The sequence below is a fragment of the Schistocerca cancellata genome, chromosome 2 (genome assembly GCF_023864275.1).
Source record: "Schistocerca cancellata isolate TAMUIC-IGC-003103 chromosome 2, iqSchCanc2.1, whole genome shotgun sequence".
Taxonomy (NCBI): domain Eukaryota; kingdom Metazoa; phylum Arthropoda; class Insecta; order Orthoptera; family Acrididae; genus Schistocerca; species Schistocerca cancellata.
In genome coordinates, this window is record NC_064627.1 from 903949676 (window position 1) to 903967628 (window position 17953).

Consider the following 17953-nt stretch of genomic DNA (forward strand, 5'->3'; position numbering starts at 1 on the left):
TACGAATTCCTGACTCGGAATGGAGGAAGAAAGGTCCTACGGACAGGCGTTCATTTATGTATCGCTGCCATGGCAGACAGCGCGTTCTAATGAAAGTTCTCTGACAACGTGCCATGTATCCCCTGACTGTTACGAGGTACATTCAAGTTCTAAGGCCTCCGATTTTTTTTCTACTTAACTACTCACCCGAAATCGATGAAACTGGCATTACTTCTCGACGTAATCGCCCTGCAGACGTACACATTTTTCACAACGCCGACGCCATAATTCCATGGCAGCGGCGAAGGCTTCTTTAGGAGTCTGTTTTGACCACTGGAAAATCGCTGAGGCAATAGCAGCACAGCTGGTGAATGTGCGGCCACGGAGTGTGTCTTTCATTGTTGGAAAAAGCCACTAGAAGCCAGGTCAGGTGAGTAGGGAGCATGAGGAATCACTTCAAAGTTGTTATCACGAAGAAACTGTTGCGTAACGTTAGCTCGATGTGGAGGTGCGTTGTCTTGGTGAAACAGCACACGCACAGCCATTCTCGGACGTTCTTGTTGCAGTGCAGGAAGGAATTTGTTCTTCAAACCATTTTCGTAGGACGCACCTGTTACCGTAGTGCCCTTTGGAACGCAATGGGTAAGGACTACGCCCTCGCTGTCCCAGAACATGGGCACCATCATTTTTTCAGCACTGGCGGTTACCCGAAATTTTTTTGGTGGCGGTGAATCTGTGTGCTTCCATTGAGCTGACTGGCGCTTTGTTTCTGGATTGAAAAATGGCATCCAAGCCTCATCCATTGTCACAACCGACGAAAAGAAAGTCCCATTCATGCTGTCGTTACACGACAACATTGCTTGGCAACATGCCACATGGGCAGCCATGTGGTCGTCTGTCAGCATTCGTGGCACCCACCTGGATGACACTTTTCGCATAGTCAGGTCGTCATGCAGGATTGTGTGCACAGAACCCACAGAAATGACAACTCTGTAGGCGATCTGTTCAACAGTCATTCGGCGATCCCCCAAAATAATTCTCGCCACTTTCTCGATCATGTCATTAGACCGGCTTGTACGAGCCCGAGTTTGCTTCGGTTTGTTGTCACACGATGCTCTGCCTTCATTAAACTGTCGCACTCACGAACACACTTTCGACACATCCATAACTCCATCACCACATGTCTCCTTCAACTGTCGATGAATTTCAATTGGTTTCACACCATGCAAATTCAGAAAACGAATGACTGCACGCTGTTCAAGTAAGGAAAACGTCGCCATTTTAAGTATTTAAAACAGTTCTCATTCTCGCCGTTGGCGGTAAAATTCCATCTGCTATACGGTGCTGCCATCTCTGGGACGTATTGACAATGAACGCGGCCTCATTTTAAAACAATGCGCATGTTTCTATCTCTTTCCAGTCCGGAGAAAAAAAAATCGGAGGCCTTACAACTTGAATGCACCTCGTATAGGCTATGTGATAGACGCAGCGTACAGTGAACAGCAAAATGGACAGGCAAACATATCAGGAACAAGCCGAAGTAGTGTTTGTGTACTGCCAAGCAGATGGAAGAGGTCGAGAGGTGGCACGAGTACCCCCACCAACACGAGCAACAACACACATCATTTTAAGCTCTTTTTGGGCGTTCGTTTGATTGTCGGTCCTTTCCGACAGAGAACTTTCAGGAAGGCAGCGGACTGTGCATACACCAGGTTTGGAGGATCGGGTTCTGCCTCTCGACTGTTTCTATCTACTTGGCCGTACACAACCACCATTTCGGCTTATTTCCGACATGAATACCGAACCATTCTGCTGTTTACATACGCTGCGTCAGTCATACAAAGAACACACGTCACGTGGTCTGAGGAACTTCATTCGTCAGCACCGTGGCAATGATGCATGTCCAGATAGATGTTCATAGGACTTTATTCATACATTTTCAGTAAAGGAAATGTCGCAGGAATTTGTCGTGTATATAGGGTGATTCCGTGATGATATTACAAATGTTCTTGGATGATGGTGAAAGGCAAATGTTCTGTTTCACGTAAGGGTTCCTGTACCGGAAACGAACGAATCGAAAGTTGTAAGCGGAAGCCGTTCTGATACCTCTGACAGTGATACATGTTCTCATACTGTTGTTGCTAAGATTGTAGGATAGGCAACTTCGACAGGTGGTAGCATGGACCAAAAGAAGGGAAAATGTCTAGAAAACATGAACTCTAAAACGCGTACGATAAGAGTCATGAGCACATGTTCAAAAAAGAGATGTGTGACGCAGTAGCGAAGATGAAGACAAGCTCATAACTCCTGAGGTATGAATTTCAGAACCGATGTTTACTGGACATTTTTCCTTGCTTTGATCCATACTACCACCTCTCAAAGTTGCCTACTGTATAATCTCAACAACAGTAGGGGAGACCGGGGCACGTTAGCCATAGGGACAGGATGGCCCAGTCGATTTAGTTCATACAATAGACGCTAGATCGTGCTGAGAATCTATCAGCAGGTTGGTAGCACTGTCTCGCTCCTTCTACAGGAGCAGTGTGGCCGGCGGAGCAGCTTTGGACAAGTTGTGTTGATTAATTGCTTTTGTGAGTGTGAGAGTAAAATTCTACTCGTCGGTTAAATGTGAGTTATGTAAAGTTTGCTTACTTTAGGGGAAACAGGTGAGTAGTATAATTAAACGTCGTAGGTTAAGGATTATTTATATGTTGCTGTTGTTGTGGTCTTCAGTCCTCAGACTGGTTTGATGCAGCTCTCCATGCTACTCTATCCTGTGCAAACTTCTTCATCTCTCAGTACCTACTGCAACCTACATCCTTCTGAATCTGCTTAGTGTATGCATCTCTTGGTCTCCCCCTACGATTTTTACCCTCCACGCTGCCCTCCAATGCTAAATTGGTGATCCCTTGATGCCTCACAACATGTCCTACCAACCGATCCCTTCTTCTGGTCAAGTTGTGCCACAAACTTCTCTTCTCCCCAATCCAATTCAATACTTCCTCATTAGTTATGATCTACCCATCTAATCTTCAGCATTCTTCTGTAGCACCACATTTCGAAAGCTTCTATTCTCTTCTTGTCCAAACTATTTACCATCCGTGTTTCACTTCCATACATGGCTACACTCCATACAAATACTTTCAGATATGACTTCCTGACACTTAAATCTATACTCAATGTTAACAAATTTCTCTTCTTCAGAAACACTTTCCTTGCCATTGCCAGTCTACATTTTATATCCTCTCTACTTCGACCATCATCAGTTATTTTGCTCCCCAAATAGCTAAACTCCTTTACTACTTTAATTGTCTCATTTCCTAATCTAATTCCCTCAACATCACCCGATTTAATTCGACTACATTCCATTATCCTCGTTTTGCTTTTGTTGATGTTCATCTTATATCCTCCTTTCAAGACACCATCCATTCCGTTCAACTGCTCTTCCAAGTCCTTTGCCGTCTATGACAGAATTACAATGTCATCGGCGAACCTCAAAGTTTTTATTTCTTCTCCATGGATTTTAATACCTACTCCGAATTTTTATTTTGTTTCCTTTACTGCTTGCTCAATATACAGTTTGAATAACATCGGGGACAGGCTACAACCCTGTCTCACTCCCTTCCCAACCACTGCTTCCCTTTCATGTCCCTCGACTCTTATAACTGCCATCTGGTTTCTGTACAAATTGTAAATAGCCTTTCGCTCCCCGTATTTTACCCCTGGAACCTTTAGAATTTGAAAGAGAGTATTCCAGTCAACATTGTCAAAAGCTTTCTCTAAGTCCACAAATGCTAGAAACGTAGGTTTGCCTTTCCTTAATCTTTCTTCTAAGATAAGTCGTAAGGTCAGTATTGCCTCACGTGTTCCAGGATTTCTACGGAATCCAAACTGATCTTCCCCAAGGTCGGCTTCTACTAGTTTTTCCATTCGTCTGTAAAGAATTCGTGTTAGTATTTTGCAGCTGTGGCTTATTAAACTGATTGTTCGGTAATTTTACATCTGTTAACACCTGCTTTCTTTGGGATTGGAATTATTATATTCTTCTTGAAGTCTGAGGGTATTTCGCCTGTTTCATACATCTTGCTCACCAGATGGTAGAGTTTTGTCAGGACTGGCTCTCCCAAGGCCGTCAGTAGTTCCAATGGAATGTTGTCTACTCCTGGGGCCTTGTTTCGACTCAGGTCTTTCAGGGCTCTGTCAACCTCTTCACGCAGTATCGTATTTCCCATTTCATCTTCATCTACATCCTCTTCCATTTCCATAATATTGTCCTCAAGTACACCGCCCTTGTATAGACCCTCTATATACTCCTTCCACCTTTCTGCTTTCCCTTCTTTGCTTAGAACTGGGTTTCCATCTGAGCTCTTGATGTTCATACAAGTGGTTCTCTTATCTCCAAAGGTCTCTTTAATTTTCCTGTAGGCAGTATCTATCTTACCCCTAGTGAGATAACCCTCTACATCCTTACATTTTTCCTCTAGCCATCCCTGCTTAGCCATTTTGCACTTCCTGTCGATCTCATTTTTGAGACGTTTGTATTCCTTTTTGCCTGCTTCATTTACTGCATTTCTATATTTTCTCCTTTCATCAATTAAAATCAATATTTCTTCTGTTACCCAAGGATTTCTACTAGCCCTCGTCTTTTTACCTACTTGATCCTCTGCTGCCTTCACTACTTCATCCGTCAAAGCTACCCATTCTTCGTCTACTGTATTTCTTTCCTCCATTCCTGTCAAATGTACCTCTATGCTCTCCCTGAAACTCTGTACAACCTCTGGTTCTTTCAGTTTATCCAGATCCCATCTCCTTAAATTCCCACCTTTTTGCAGTTTCTTCAGTTTTAATCTACAGGTGATAACCAATAGATTGTTGTCAGAGTCCACATCTGCCGCTGGAAAAGTCTTACAATTATAAACCTGGTTCCTAAATCTCTGTCTTACCATTATATAATCTATCTGATACCTTTTAGTATCTCCAGGGTTCTTCCATGTATACAATTTTCTATCATGATTCTTAAACCAAGTGTTAGCTATGATGAAGTTGTGCTCTGTTCAAAATTCTACCAGGCGGCTTCCTCTTTCATTTTTTAGCCCCAATCCATATTCACCTACTACGTTTCCTTCTCTCCCTTTTCCTACATTCGAATTCCAGTCACCCGTGACTTCTAAATTTTCGTCTCCCTTCACTATCTGTATAATTTCTTTTATATCATCATACTTTTCTTCAATTTCTTCGTCATATGCAGAGCTACTTGGCATATAAACTAATACTACTGTAGTAGGTGTGGGCTTCGTATCTATCTTGGCCCCAATAATGCGTTCACTATGCTGTTTGTAGTAGTTTACCCGCATTCCTATTTTCCTATTCATTATTAAACCTACTCCAGCGTTACTCCTATTTGACTTTGTGCTTATAACCCTGTAGTCACCTGACCAGTAGTCTTGTTCCTCCTGCCACCGAACTTCACTAATTCCCACTATATCTAACTTTAACCTATCCATTTCCCTTTTTAAATTTTCTAACCTGCCTGCCCAATTAAGGGATCTGACATTCCACGTTCCGATCCGTAGAACGCCAGTTTTCTTTCTCCTGATAACGACATCCTCTTGAGTAGTCCCCGCCCAGAGATCCGAATGGGGGACTATTTTACCTCCAGAATATTTTACCCAAGAGAACGCCATCATCATGTAATCATACAGTAAAGCTGCATGCCCTCGGGATAAATTACGGCTGTAGTTTCCCCTTGCTTTCAGCCGTTCGCAGTACCAGCACAGCAAGGCCGTTTTGGTTATTGTTACAAGGCCATATCAGTCAATCGTCCAGACTGTTGTCCTTGCAATTACTGAAAAGGCTGCTGCCCCTCTTCAGGAACCACACGTTTGTCTGGCCTCTCAACAGATACCCCTCCGTTGTGGTTGTACCTACGGTACGGCTATCTGTATCGCTGAGGCACGCAAGCCTCCCCACCAACGGCAAGGTCCATGGTTCATGGGGGGGGGGGGGGCATACAATCTAAATTGCTTCAGTGGGTTTTGTGACGAATAGAATTTATTGTTAACATGGTGATGGGGCAGGTTGGGCCTGTGACGATGGGGCACGATGGCCACCCGGGCCATCCTGCCCCGTCTTATATATTTTTTAAAATTCGAGGAAAGATTTGTTATTTTTAATGATAATAATATTTATAATTCGTCGAGTTTATGAAATTATTAACATAATTTTCGAAGTTAAACATATTTTGTTACGTTTCAGAGGTCAAAAGATCGTCATATTCACGCGATAAAAAGCGTTTCAAAAAGAAAACACCAACCTGTAAATTTTGCTATAATCTTAAATAGCGACCTGAGTAGTCAGAATCTGGTTCAGTTCTTTGTTTTTAGAACGTCAGAGTTATGGCCTTAGTTTAAACCATTTGTTTTATCTATAGGAACATAAAAATGGTGCGTAATTATAAAAGATAAGGTGAAACAGGGATGATTTCTGAAGATACGATGCTAAAAGCAGTTTTAGAAGTAAAAGGAAAGGGAAGATCTGTGAGGGCTACTAGCGAGGTATTTAGGATTTCAAGAAAAACTTTGGGGAGGTACTGTGCTAATCACAAACAGACCTCATGTCAGCCTACTCAGTCAATTGAACTTCAGGAAACTGAAACTGAATCTCAACCCATGCCAATGGACCAAAACCCTCAGCCTGGAGGAGTCCTACAAATACTTAATGACAAAAAGAAGCCTTGGGATAAATTTGTCTATGATAAAAGATTTCAGGTATGAAATGTTGTTAAGTAACATTATTTTTATTTGCAAAGCTATTTTTCAATTTCTAATAGTTTTTCCTCTATCCCTGCCATTGTTATTGAGTCTATCTCTACCTAATCTTGTGCGCTGTAGGCCTGCTGATTTGTCTCTCTCTCTCTCTCTCTCTCTCTCTCTCTCTCTCTCTCTCTCTCACTCACTCACACACACACACACACACACACACACACGCACGCACACAAACACACACACACACACTCACACATAAACACACACAAATGGAAAGAAAAACTGTGCCTTAATGAGTAACTTAACTAGAGTTGTTTATTTTCAGATATTTAATTCCGAACAAGAAGATATGCTTGAACAATACCTCATGTAGGCAAGTGACATATATTATGGCCTTTCCCCGAAGGAAGTCAGGCGTTTTGCGTATAGATATGCTATTGCATACAACAATAAAATACCCCAAACATGGACCGAGACCTAAATGGCGGGAAGTGATTGGTTCACAAGATTCTTGAAGTGGCACCCTCAACTCTCCATTCGGACTCCTCAAGCAACTAGTTTAGACCGGTGCACCAGTTTAAACAAGCATAATGTAGAACTGTTTTTTAATAATCTCGAAATAGTTTTAAAAAGATTTAAAGTGACCCCTGCGGACATCTGGAACATTGACGAAACTGGAAGTAACTACCGTCCAGCGTTCTGATCGTGTAGTCGCTCGAAGAGGTTTTCGCCAAATAGAGCGAGCGACATCGGCTGAGAGAGGATCACTTGTTACGATCGCTTTTGCAGTTAGTGCGTTGGGTAATAGTGTGCCTCCATTCTTCATCATCCCGAGTGTCAACTTCAAGCCTCATTTTATCCTTGACGGCCCGATTGGGTGTGATGGAGCAGCTCATCCTTCGGAATGGATGACGGAGATAAACTTTGTAAAATATGTGAAACATTTTGTTCTACACGCTCGCTGCTCAAAAGAACGCCCTTGCCTGATTTTGATTGATAATTACAGTTCACATCTCGACTCTGAAATTCTTGATTATTGTAAAGATACTGGAATCACCTTTTAATCTTTTCCGGCTGACTGTAGCCACCAGCGTTTAGACAGAAGTGTTTAAGGGCCTTTTAAAAAGTTCGTGAACTCAGGATGTGATGCATGGAATACCAATACTAAAAGGCCTATGACTATTTACGACATTCCGTCTATAGTGCGCATAGCACTTCCAAATGCTGCAACTCCCAATAACATAACCAGTGGATTCAAGGTAACTGGGATCAATCCCTTTAAGAAAAATATTTTTACTGACAGTGATTTTATGGCTTCCTACACCTCGGATAGGCCAGACCCAAACACTGAAAACAGTCCTTCAACTCGAGCTGAGATAAACGTAAGACCGTTTCCAACTCTAGAATAGGTCAGACCTTTTGAATTAGCAGAGCCGAGAAAAAGTATGGGAGCTGGGAAAACGAAAAGAGTTTCTGTCATAGTGACAGACACTCCAGTAAAAAAAGCCCCCGAGGAAGAACAAAAAAGGTGCAAAAGAAAAGAAGGCGAAAGCATTGGAAAGATAACTTAAATCACAGGCTAAAAAAGCACTTTTTCAAAAAGAAAGTAGGAGCAATGGTAGAATGAAATTAACTAAATCAACTGCAGTAGGCCTAAAACGCAAGAAGAAGCCAATGGAAGAAGACAATGATGAAGATGATGATGACGGTGAGGAAGATGAAGATTCACTGTGCCTAAGGTGTCTCAAGCCTTTCTCAAACAGTCAGCATGGAGCACAATGGATTCAGTGCACAAACTGCAAGCGTTGGGCTCATCAGACATAGGTGAAAATTGAAATCCGTGGACTACTTTATGAGTGTTATAACTGTGCTGATCCTTTGGATGTGGACAGTGATTAAAGTTGATTGGTTTGTATTAAGACAGTATAATTCCTAATAATTTTAAGCTTTCCCGTTGTCCTAATAAAATGTTAAGCATTTAACTCAATATTCAACTTGATTTGATGTACATTAAAGTATGTTTCTTGATAACTATTTGTTTTATTTTGATATCCTCAAGTTATACTAGTTTAACCTATCAACGTATTACATGGGTCAACGTGTCCCAGCCTCTGGGCCAACTTACCCCGAGGTAGGGGCAGATTGGCCCACTTGACATACGTCCGGTAATTAATTTTTTAAAAACTTTTTAACTCATATTTTCAAGGTTAATAATTGTGATCCAGATTCAGTAAGACTGCTCTAAATATTTAGCAATCTATCATCTCTATCGGCGAGCCCCAGGTACGATCTCGGCCTTGTCTGCCTGTTGTCGCTTGCGTGGCCGCAGCTGCAATATTGCGGTGTCGCAAGGCTAATGTTACCGATGGATAGACCAGCCCCCATGTGCTCTTGTTTCCGCGTTGACTCCCCGAACCTTCTTCACATCCCATCCATCTCTCTGCTTAACCATTCGTCGAAATTTTCTTGTCTCGCGGCCCTACCATTAGCAGACTAAATTTGCGATGCCTCCCGATGACTGATCGCATTTTCATGACTACGCCTCTCGGTGTAGAGTGGAAATTTCGTGCGTGACTCTGGTATTGCTGCCTTTCTCACGATTTCACCAGCGTTGACGCCACGTTCTACCGATGTTTTCCTGCATTCCGAAGTTGTAGTGAAAGCCCTTCTGGACAGACTCATGTATGAGGCCTGCGCGGACTCATGTATGCGCTTCGTTTCAGAGTCTTTTGGCTTCTCTCCTTTGTAAGGAATGTCTTTTATGTCCAGAAAACGTCTTTTTGTGCAGACTGATGTCTTTCACAGGCCTACCCGTGTGAGTTCTTCGCACTTCGTGTACGCTGCTCCCAGTGCATGTAGAGTGCTGGAATTGTCGACACGTTCTTGCTTTCTAAGGCAGGTAAAACGTCAACTGCAAAGCCAGAAGAATTCATATACCTTCGCCTGTGCATTCTTGATGCTCCGTTCTAGTGGCTGCAGGTGCACATCAGTTTTTGTCATGCTTCTCACTGTTCGCCAGGCACTTCGCAATGTGTCCAGCCTTATGCAATGCAACGGAATCCTCACACCTATCCCATGTGTATGTGTAGAATGGCTCCAATGTCATCGTCTCGGAAGTTCGCCACAAAGGGTCCTGAGCCGCTGGTCTTTTGAGACAGCGGAAGTGGTCGCCAGCGCAGGTATTCCGGTAGTTATGACAAGGGATTTAATGAGTTGAAATTGAACAATGTTTTTAAGTTCACTATTTTACGTTTTTTTCGCACCTTCACTATCTGAGCGATTTCTATGGAAGTTTCCTGATCATACACACATTCAAACACACTAAATTACATAGATTTCCATCAAATCATACTTGAACTCAGGATAAGGAATTCGTGCCTCTGTTTCAAGAACGAACGCATATTAATGCAGTAGTTATCTCACTTGACCATTCGTCTTTCATTGTAACTTCATCCTAACGCGGAGAGCTCCTGTTCCGGTCCTCCGTACCTCACGATAATCTGAGGAGATACCAGAAAACGAACCTGGGGCCTTCTGAGCTAAAGTCTGTGACACTAAACCGCTTGGCTACAAAATTGGATGAGTTTAGTTTGTGTGAACCAGTAAAGACTTTGTGACCACGATTATATTGTGTATGTGTAAAATAACGTAAAAATATCAAACATAAAAACATTGTGCAATTTAAACTCTGATTCTTTCTTGTTGTAGCTAAAATGTATATAATAGGCTATGCTGCATGATGTGAACTGAGTAACCACATCACTTCTCTTAGAAATGCAATCTCTTTCATATCTAGTGTATTTTGGTATTGCGTATCTGCGAAAAATGTAAAACATTGACTGTAAAAGTAACATTACATAATTTGAACTCTGAATATGCCTTACTGTAGCAAGAGTGTATGTGTGCATCTTACTTTCTTTGGTATATGACCTTATTTATAATAATGAGTTTTTTTCACATTATGTATTTTGACTGACTTAAATCCGTCACATTCCCTCTGTACTCTATACTGCCGTACAAGGCCGTACATTGTTACCAAATATCCCGAAAAGTTCTTAAGTAATTTACTTCAGATTCTTATGTCACGCTAATGAACTTTTTGACGGATATAGGCTACATATTCCGTCACATATATGGTACATAAAGCGAATAGATTTTAGCGGAATTCTGGACAACTTTTTGCACGACACTCTAATAAGCGTTCGGATAGACACAGTATATACATAGGGTTGGAAAAAATTGTGTTGAGAAATTTTAACCCCGGATAGCTGATGCCAGTTGGAACCCAAACTTCTAATTTTGTGTACGTCGACAACACACCATTTTTAAACTACACAAACTTGGCGCCACGCGCTCCGATTGGCTGTGAGATTAACCTGTTGCCGTTCGCCAGTTGACGGGCAGCGCTATGGTTGTCGCGGCCAATCGGAGCCTGTGGTGCCAAGTTTTCGTAGTTTAAAAATTGCGTTGTCGACCGACACAACAATAGAGAAAGGAAACTGAAGCAAATATTTTCGTAACAGAGGACAGTAAAGATTTTTTTCTCGTTAATATATATATATATATATATATATATATATATATATATATATATATATAGAGAGAGAGAGAGAGAGAGAGAGAGAGAGAGAGAGAGCGCCTGTGGTATATAAGAGGAAACGTGATTTTAAAAAATCTCCAAAACTTCTTCACTAATTTAGGCTACCTGGTATTCTGACATGATACTCCAATATAATATACACAAGTGGCTATGAAAATTCCTACACCACGAAGATGACGTGCTGCAGACGCGAAATTTAACCTACAGGAAGAAGATGCTGTGATATGCAAAAGATTAGCTTCTCAGAGCATTCACACAAGGTTGGCGCCAGTGGCGTTACCTAAACGTGCTGACATGAGGAATGTTTCCAACCGATTTCTCATACACAAACAGCAGTTGACCGACGTTGCCTGATGAAACGTTGTTGTGATGCCTCGTGTAAGGAGGAGAAATGCGAACCATCACGTTTCCGACGTTGATAGAGGCCGGATTGTAGCCTATCGCGATTGCGGTTTATCGTATCGCTACATTGCTGCTCGCGTTGGTCGAGATCCAATGACTGTTAGCAGAATATGCAATCGGTGGGTTCAGGAGGATAATACAGAACGCCGTGCTGCATCTCAAAGGCCTCGTTTCACTAGCAGTCAAGATGACAGGCATCTTGTCCGCATGGCTGTAACGGATCGCGCAGCCACGTCTCGATCCCTGAGTCAACAGATGGGGACGTTTGGAAGACAACAACCAACTGCACAAACAGTTCGACGACGTTTGCAGCAGCATGGACTATCCGCTCGGATACCATGCTGCGGTTACCCTTGACGCTGCATCACAGACAAGAGCGCCTGCGATGGTTTACTCAACGACGAACCTGGGTGCACGAATGGTAAAACGTCATATTTTCGGATGAATCCAGGTTCTGTTTACAGCATCATGATGGTCGCATCCGTGTTTGGCGACATCGCGGTGAACGCACATTGGAAGCGTGTATTCGTCATCGCCATACTGGCGTATGACCTGGCGTGATGGTGTGGGGTGCCATTGGTTACACGTCTCGGTCACCTCTTGTTCGTATTGACGGCACTTTGAACAGTGTATGTTACATTTCAGATGTGTTACGACCCATGGATCTACCCTTCATTCGATCCCTGCGAAACCCCACATTTCAGCAGGATAATGCACGAGACTGCTGCCCTGTCCAGCACATTCTCCAGATCTCTCACCAACTGAAAAAGTCTGGTCAACGGTGGCCGAGCAACTGGCTCGTCAGAACACGCCAGTCACTACTCTTGATGAACTATGGTATGGTGTTGAAGCTGCATGGGCAGCTGTACCTCTACACGCCATCCAAGCTCTGTTTGGCTCAATGCCCAGGCGAATCAAGGCCGTCATTACGGCCAGAGGTTGTTGTTCTGGGTACTTATTTCTCAAGAGCTATGCACCCAAATTACGTGAAAATGTAATCACATGTCAGTTCTAGTATAATATATTTGTTCAATGATTACCCGTTTATCATATGCATTATTTCTTTGTGTAGCAATTTTATTGGCCAGTAGTGTACATAAGTAGTATGGAAGTACATATATGATACGGTAGCCAGACGTCGTTGGCAAAAATCCGAAAATTTCTTGATCGACTTGCTTCAGATTTTTGCGCAATACTGTAATAAACGTTCAGATGGACGTGGGCTACACATTTTTTAATACGACACTGTACAGGTGTTCTGTTAATGAGAAAAAAAATCTTTTCTGATCTACTACGAAAGTGTGAGGTTTAGTTTCCTTTCTCGCAGTAAATTCTGACTTTCATATCAGGGCACTGAAACCACTAAACTGTTTCTCCTATGTATATTCTTTCTCCTTATTTATAAATTAAAACAAAATTTTTTATACCATGTGCTGTTTCGATTTATTGATCGCAGTACGTTTTCATAGAAAACAGGAGGTTCTCCTTATGGATTATCAGCTTATGATTACAGTACTTCCACGGAATCTGAATAGTCAGAAGCTTTTTAATCCTACCTGATTGTAGATCAAAACCATGAGAAATACAGTCTTTCAAGCTACTGTCCTGAGAGAGACAGCTGCTGGAGAGGTCTCTGTCATATCCTGTGTATCAATGATCACAAGAGCTTCACCCACCGGTTTTAAGAGACTTAAATTTCCAATCAAGATTTCACTTGCAGCACAAATAAACAAGGCTCAGAAGTGGAGAGAATGGGGAAGAGGATGCTAACTGAGAGGGGGAAGAAAATGAACGTAGAAAGGAGTAAGTAGAAAATGGACAGAGAGAGGGTGGAGGAACAGAACCACAGAGGGAGTAGGAGATTATGGACAGAGAAAATGGGCAGTTGGGGATGGACAAAGAGAGGAAGAGGAGATGGATAGAGAGTAGGAGGAAGATAGAGATTAGGACGTACATCCAATTCCGTACATATTTAGGAATTGCAAAGCATTACCTGGCTCGCTGGTATATTACAAGGACAGAGATGATATTTACAGAAGAGGCGGTACAGCATACGACGTGAACTGAAAAAAGGTGAGATGCGAAAGTTACTTATGATGAGGCAGTGCAGAATTTGACACAAACGTTAGTGGAGTATGAAAAGGGATGCAGATGGAAACTGCTGATATGACAAATATATAATGCTATAGTATTGGGAATATAATTGTTTAAACATAGTACAAAAAATGTACAGCTGCTTTTTTAATATGGTGAGCTATACATTTTGACTAGTGTTTTTTGTTTTAGGTAAACATTCCGTGTTTTCATTGGCTGTTCCATTTTAGGTAACAATTTTGTGCATCCCATGGCTGTCTCATGCTATTTTGAAACAGTTTTCCATCAGCTCCATCTTTGTTTCGTTTTAATGTCTGGTAAAATACTGCAGTCATATTTGTTGTTTAGATTTAATAACAAATATATTTTAAAATTTCCCTCTCACTACCATCTTCCATTTTTAATCACTGTGACTGGTTGCTTCATTTTTTTATGAGTTCTAAAATATTATCCGACTATTCTACACACTTTTTAGTTTTCTTCTCCACCGCTGTCTCTGATTTTTAATTTTCTTACCATCCAACGTCTTTTACTACTGCCATCACTTTAAATATCCTGCAATCTGCTATTTTCAAGATTAATTTTTGCACCATCCACCAGTTTGAATATTTTTTATTTCCACCATCAACCTTCAAGGATTTTTGAAATTCCAAATTCCGTCGGAACATCAAAAACCCCAGACGGGTGGCGCAGGGAATTTTAAAAGTCACTGATGGTAGTGGCAGGAAATATAAAAAAAATCAATGGTAACGTCATACCGCAGTGCCAAAAAGTGGCGGATGCTTGAACTGTGGCCTAAATTCGATATGGTAATAGAACTGGAGCCCCAAAGGCCATTTGAACATCAGGTCTGAAATGCATTCCAAGCGAGGTACACACACCAGAAGATGGACAGAATGGCACTGTAGGTATCTCTAATTTAAAGGGCTCATGAGAACATTCCAGTCAGCTGAGACTGTTCCGTCTATACTAATATTTTAGGTCTACTATCAGGACGGTAGCGACCTGGAGCGTCATTATCCAGTAGCCACATTACCCTTTTAAGCATGAAAGGTACATCTTCAACAAAGGAAGAAGGAGAGGATACAGGAACATCCCACGTCTGTGCGGCGCTGGGGATGGATGACTGATTCCACGAAGCGGTTGCCAAAAATTCACACCAACAGTCTGAGGTTGAGCCGGTGGACCATACCATGGAGATTTTCTGCAGCTGTAGTATGCAAGTTGACAATACCGCTCCTTGTAAAGATAGCTACATCTGTGAAAAGGATGGATGTCGGAAATTCCAGCACATAGTGGGCTGTATAACGAACTACTACAAACCCGTCGTCTTGGAGGCATGTCCGTAGGTAATTAGAAGTGCACGCTTTGTATGCCATACAGATAATGTCAGTTGTTTTACACAATTTTCCGGCTTACCCGATGCAGGAGGGCCACGTACCGTGTTGCTGATAGTGGTATCACTGTCAAAGATCGTTTATCTCCACCTTCAAGTAGGTGAATCTTCTTTGGAACGCATTTCCGGCCATATGTCCAAATGAACTCTTTTACTCCTTACCTTTTTTGGGATCGCTTCCTTCACAGTTCGTATTTACTAAAAACATTCTGCAGTTTTCACCTCCATTCAATGCTTATATGTTGTTTTATATGCAGGTGAGCACCCACTTGAGGGAAGGAAGGAAAGAAGATCGTTAGAGACAGGGCACAACCTTTGAGTGGGCAAGGAGATCGAAGAAAATCAGCCATGCCCTTTCAAAGGATCCATCCCAGCTTCATTCGGGATTTCAAGGGGATTCTAAATCAGAGTGGTTGGACGCGATTTTCCACCGTCATTGTTCTGAACGCAAATCCAGTGCGCAAACCACAGCGCCATCTGGTTCAGATACAAACGCTCGAAACTGGGCATTACTGCTCAATGGAATACTCATTTAAACTAACTACCCAGTAGAAATTATGTTCTTTATATTTACGGAGGATATGGTGCCCACCCAGAAGAATTTCAACGAACTGTGAGAATTACTGCTGTACAACTTCACGTTGCATTTAGTATTGCATGTGCTTGCAATTAATGAAGTGTAAAGCCTGGTGTCAGAGCTAATATTCGATATGATAAGAGCCGGCCGGTGTGGCCGTGCGTTTTAGGCGCATCAGTCTGGAACCGCGTGACCGTTACGGTCGCAGGTTCGAATCCTGCCTCGGGGATGGGTGTGTGTGATGTCCTTAGGTTAGTTAGGTTTAAGTAGTTCTAAGTTCTAGGGGACTGATGACCACAGATGTTAAGTCTGTGGCCATTTGAACCATTTGATATGATAAAAGTACTCGTAAAGCTAAGGAATGTGTAACACCAAAAATGCAGGAGTTATGGCACCTGCTACCTATATATAATTTTTTGCTGAATTGTATGTAAATATTTGTAATTTTTAATGCTCTCTTTTAATAAGTAAGGACATTGCTTCACTGTATGTGTAAAATGAAGTAGAACTCTGTTGACATTTCATTGTATTTATCTGTGTCTTACTGTGAAACTTATAAGCCCTGGGAAAAAGCCAAAGGAGTTTTTATTTGCATCGATTGGCAACGATAATAGCAGTGCTTGTGCATTGTAAAATATTTGGGTAGGGAGTTTTTGCACCGAGCACGCGGAGAGAGGGAGAGCTCTCGCAGTAGAGAGTACCATTTCGGCTGCATCATGTACGCACGCGTACCAGATGTGTAGTAGCAGGCGTAAGGACAGTGGACGGGTGGAAGAGGCTGTATTAATTACGATTGCCCTTTCCTATAATTACCCGTGGCTCCACAATATGCTACCGTCTTCAACAACAACAGCAGATCAAACAACACAGATTCGTCGTCGGTTCCGAGTTTCGTCGTATGCGCAGCACTGAAGTAAGACTGTTCATTGGTAGTAAGTATTAACGGCTAACCCAGCAGCACAACTGAATGTGATTTGATTGATGAAATTTATTTAAATAATGATCAGTTAAGCTCAAGACGATTGTCTCCTCATTGTCCTCAGACATTGTTACCAAGCAGGACCCTTGTTCCTTTTTTTCCTTATATGCTAACTGAGTGTCAAAACTGAATGGTTACAGACAGTTTATTAACGAATAATTTCATTTTAAGAATTTTAGCCTCGGTATACTTTCAATTAACTGTTGTACAACAGAGGTTTCAGTATATGAGTAAAGAAAAGCCACTTCATTTTTCAAGTTTGAGAATCAATCACTTGGAAAAATCCAAATCTAAAGAAATGCACAAATTAAGATTGCGGAAGTTTTATTTATTTTACCTATTTCTTGGAGCACATGGTTATTTAGTTTCGTACGTATTCCATTATTTATTTCTGTTCAAGTCAGTAAAAAAAGGTACACTTGTTCAGACAACAATTTGAAATCTAATTTGCAAAATAAGTAACTGCCAAGTAAAATGTGCTTGCTTTTTTTCTAAATTTCTTTGATGACGTTACGTTGAGGTCGCTGAAAGTCATTGTTCACGTAACGAAGTTCAGTACTAACATAAGGTTTAACTGCATATTTTGAAATCGTTACCCGATTGTTTTTTTTTCAAAATTTAATGATAAACATAACGTAAGAATGATTTCTCAGTTTCATTTATCATTACATACTTACATAAAATTGGTGTCAAAAAACGTGACAACCTTCAGTTGCCACGTCAGTGTTTAATAATACACGTTTTACTTTCCTATCATCTTGTACAGGATTGTGGATGTAAATTGCCCTAGTGGGGTGGCGATCGTTAATTATTTCATTTTCGTTCATTAGTGTAACTGTTGGATTAATGATCAGTGGTACCCCTTTTCTGTCCAGTGTTTGAGTGAATGCATAAAATAACTTTCATTATTCCAAATTATTACCCTGTTCGGTTGAATTACTTTTTTTTAGCGAACTTTTCCATCAGAAGGGTCTGTTGCACACTTTCCTCCTACTCATCGGTATTAATTCTTCGTGAAAGATAGCCTTATCCAATTAGTAAAAATCCATTACGCATACACGTGATCCACGGTCGTATGTTATATCGCAAGCGGGGTAGGCCGAAGAGTAAGGGGGAGGTTAGAAAAGGTAGACTCTCAAACGCAGTAATTGCTTAGGTGCAA

The 17953-nt window shown here is 41.6% G+C and overlaps 1 protein-coding gene across 1 annotated transcript in view; it reads right to left on the reverse strand.

Moving 5' to 3' along the window:
* The window catches only part of LOC126159769 (glutamate receptor 1-like), a 108621-nt gene that overhangs the window by 63023 nt on the left and 27645 nt on the right, over positions 1-17953 (reverse strand). The gene's annotated exons all lie outside the window — the stretch shown is intronic.